This window comes from Penaeus chinensis, chromosome 10 (genome assembly GCF_019202785.1).
Source record: "Penaeus chinensis breed Huanghai No. 1 chromosome 10, ASM1920278v2, whole genome shotgun sequence".
NCBI lineage: Eukaryota > Metazoa > Arthropoda > Malacostraca > Decapoda > Penaeidae > Penaeus > Penaeus chinensis.
In genome coordinates this window covers 19,703,632-19,708,431 of record NC_061828.1, presented here as the reverse complement: position 1 = coordinate 19,708,431, position 4,800 = coordinate 19,703,632, and positions in this window count along the sequence as shown.

The following is a 4,800-nucleotide window of genomic DNA, read 5'->3' as shown; positions in this document are numbered from 1 at the left end:
CCTACCCCTCACTACGAGTTGTCGCATCCCCCTCCCTCCCCTCCCCCTCTCCCCCCTGGCCCACCCCTACGACGACCCCTTGCTCAAGTGCGGGAGAAATTGGAGACGCAGCGAGTGGCACCGTCTTGTCTGCCCTTGTGTGTGTGTGTGTGTGTGTGTGTGTGTGTGTGTGTGTGTGTGTGTGTGTGTGTGTGTGTGTGTGTGTGCTTGTTTGTTTGTTTGTTTGTGCGTGCGTGCGTGCGTGTGTGTGTGAGTGTATGTATGCAAGTGTGCATGTTTGTGTACGTAAGTATGTTATGTCTTTATAAATAGTCTATTATAAACATTTCCTTAACAGATATGAATATGAAATACGAACGCAAAAAAAAAAAAAAAAAATCCTTCATTTTGTCTTTCCATTCTTAAATATTTTATCTTATTATATTATATTATTCTTATTATGTTATCTCCATAAACTTTCCAAGCATATGAGAACGAGAGAGAGAGAGCAAAAAATAGCTCCAGCGAGTAACAAAGTAACTACGCTCGTGGGTCGTATCACACACACTAACAAACAAACAAAAAAATCTTCTGAGACTTTTCGTTCAATTTCCTTCTTTGTATTTTTTTTTTTTTTTTATGATCCTTTTCCTCCTTTTACTGCTCTATTATTTTCGTTTTTTTTTTTTTTTTCTCTCTCTCTCTTAACACCTTTTCTCAACGTGGAAAATCAATTAGATTGTGATTCCAACAGCTTAAGAGTGAGACAGAGAGAGAGAGAGAGAAAAGTGAGGAGATAAATGTACATCTATTATAAAAAAAAAATATTTTTCTGACTTTTTCTTTCTTAGTCTCCGTCTCTGTCCGACTGTCTGTGTATCTGTCTGTCTGACTGCTGTCTGTCTGTCTTTCTCTCTCTCTCTCTTTTTCTCTCACACACACACACACACACGCATACGCACGCACGCACGCACACACACACACACACACACACACACACACACACACACACACACACACACACACACACACACACACACACACACACACACACCACACACACATACGTACATACATATCTCTCTCTCTCTCTCTCTCTCTCTCTCTCTCTCTCTCTCTCTCTCTCTCTCTCTCTCTCTCTCTCTCTCTCTCTCTCTCTCTCTCTATTCTATCTATCTATCTATCTCTCTCTCTCTCTCTCTCTCTCTCTCTCTCTCTCTCTCTCTCTCTCTCTCTCTCTCTCTCTCTCTCTCTCTCTCTCTCTCTCTCTCTCTCTCTCTCTCTCTCTATCTATCTATCTATCTCTAGATATATACGTGTGTGCGTACGTATATACTTACATACATACATACATGGAAAGTCAACGAAACAATAGACACTCTTCAGCTGCCTCTTCCCCTCCTACCTTCCTCCTTCCCCTCGAAAAGCCGTATAATATATGATGAAGGTATAGTAACTTATGGTCTAACTACTTCAGTTTTGTGTACTTGCCTCGAATGATAATATTAATAATTATAGAAGTGATGATAATGATAATACCAACATTGAATAATGATAATAATTAGGGAGATAATGATGATAGAGTTGGAATGGGATGTTTGTTTGTGTGTGCGTGTGTGTCATTCTTTTAATATTTCTGTTGTTTATTAGCACCCCATTTTTGTTACAAAATAAATCGACTTTAGAGTCCACAGTTACATGGAATGTAATTTCGGGCGTAAAATGTTAGTTGAACGTGTAACACACACACACACACACACACACACACACACACACACACACACACACACACACACACACACACACGCACACACACACACACACACACAAACACGCACGCACACACACACACACACACACACACACACACACACACACACACACACACACACACAGACACACACACACACACATTTTACGAATATCCTTCGCTCCTACCTGCATGTCTCGCACACCTAAATGTACGAATCGAGCTCCACCGTCTCGCGCTATCGTCCCCCCCCCCCCCCCCCCCCCCCCCCCCCCCCCCCCCCCCCTTCGCCATGTAGCTTTCAGTCGCAAATCAGATATATCGAGGAAATCATTTTGTATTTCACGTGTGTTTCCTGATGAGGCTATATTTTTTTTCTTTGGATTTTGAACGATATTTGGTTGTTGTTGTTTTTTAATTCATGTGATCTTCAACATCCTAAAACTTGGAACTTTTATGATCAGTTAAACAGAGACGCGATAGGAGAATAATAGTAATGATAATTGCTTGTCTCAAACGCACTTAGACAAGAACTAATTAAATTCTTAAGAACTGGACTTAAATGATACAAAGAGAAAATGAAGAAAAAGACCATTAACACTAAGAATGTATTTATGCGAATTCACATTACAAGAGCGTTATTATTGGAATCAATATCATTATTATTAAATAATTTTAATTATTATTGTTATTATTGTTAGTATAGTAGTAGTACTATCCTATACTAGTATTAGTAATAATATTAGTACTACTTTTGTAATTAGTATTAGTAGTATTATCATTATTATCATTTGTTAGTTTTAGTATTAATATTAATATTAACATTAGCTTAGTATTAGTATTAATATTAATATTAGCATTAGCTTAGTATTAGTATTAATATTGATATAAACATTAGCATCAATATTGGTATAAGCCTTAGAATTAGTACTAGTACTAGTATCATTATCATATTCTTTATTATGGTTGCTATTTTTGTCATCACTATCAACATTTCATATAATTTTTCAAACAATCATTATCATTAACCGTATTACCATTATTCCTTACACTACTATTACCATTACTACTGCCACGATTATCAGAAATAACTTTAGAAAAATACACGGCAGAACTAGTCAATACATATTAGCATTCAGTCAGCGGAGTTACTGACGCTCAGCCTGTGCATAATTGTCTGAATTGCGTACGTTAAGCTAATCAGTAAGGTCGACACTTGCACTGTTTATATTTAGAATTACGTATAGTCTACAGAAATACGAATATATATATATATATGTATATATATATATATATATATATATATATATATATATATATATATATGAGCGTCATTTTATTGATATGCTGAATGAAAATAGTCTTAGTAGAACGACAATGAGAAATATTGTTTTTTTTCTGTTGGATGAATACACACACACACACACATACACACACACACACACACACACACACACACACACACACACACACACACACACACACACACACACACACACACACACATATTTTTTTTCTTTTCTTTTCTTTTCTTTTTTTTTTCTTTTCTCTTTTTTTTTCTAGATTTTTTTCAAGATTATTTTATTTTTATTTTTCTTGATTAGGACGATATCATGCCATTGTCAGAATCACACCTGGTTCTTATTGAGACATAAGTTGTAGATGAGTTAGAACGAAACGTCATTCATTCTTCCTATTCATTCTCCATTATGCTTGTTCTACGTAAGCAAATTTGAAATTGACCCTTAGATAAGTTAGTATAAATTTATTTATATTATTAAATTGTGTATATTTATGTATATTAAGTTTTAGATGGGTTAGAAGAAAGCAATTTATTTAGATCTTTAGATCAAAGTACCGTAAGAGACATTAAATGGTATGGCTTAATAGAATTCTATGACAATAATATAAATAATATTCTGAGTGAAACTGGATGAATTAATATGAAACCAAGCGACACTCAATGAAAATAAACGTCTTTAAATGAAACTATAAAAAAAACAGCAGTATTATAATGATAAAGTTACGACGTACTGTTAAAAAAATATATATATGTGATTCAATTATTCTTTGAAGTAGAAAGTATGCATTATACTTTTTTTTTTTTTTTTTGTACTGTTTTATCGCGTTTACCATTATTTTTCTGTGCCGGAATGAGCCAGATAATGAAGAATGACACTTGTGATGATTACCGTGTGTGTGTGTGTGTGTGTGTGTGTGTGTGTGTGTGTGTGTGTGTGTGTCTGTGTGTGTGTGTGTGGGATATACGTGATGAAATGTTGGCAATTCTCTCTCTCTCTCTCTCTCTCTAAATAAAATAAAAGAGAAAAAAAAATCGCAAGTGCTTTTGTCGAGGCCAAAAGATAAAGAAAAAACACCCCCCCCCCCACCTGAAATTATTTAAAAATGATAGAAATATTAGATTTTTTATTTTACTTTTTACTTCCTTGCTTGCTGTTGCCAATGTACTGACACTCATTCAAGAGTCTGGCGGGGGGGGGGGGGAGAGGAGAGGGAGGAGGGGAAGGAGAGGGGGAGGGGAGGAGGGGGAGGGGGAAGGGGGAAAGGAGAAGGGAGGAAGAAGGAGTAGGCAGAAGGGAGGAGTAAGGGGGAGGGGGGAAGGGTAAAGGAGGGAAAGGGGGATATATGGAGAGGAAGGGAGAAGGGAAAGGGGAGGCGAGGAGATGGATAGATGGAGGGGAAGGGAGAGGAGGTAGGGGAGGGAAGGGAAGGGGGAATATATGGAGGGGAAAGGATAGAGGAGGGGGTGGAAGGGAGAAAGAAAGGAGAGAGGGGGCGGGGGATAAAGAGAAAAGGGGGAGAGAAGAGAAGAGGAGAAGAGGTAATATTAGAGTACATAATAAAAAAGAGGAAATGAGGATTTTAAAAAATCAATAAATAAAAAAGAAAAAGGAAAAAAAAATCATAAAGAGGAAGAACAAAAAACAAAAACAAAGACACCACACCCACCCACCACAAAAGAAAGCCTCACAGAACATCGAAAAAAAAAAACAAAAACAAAAACAGAAGCAAATCAAAACAGAAAACGAGAGCATAGCGATGCGCACCCG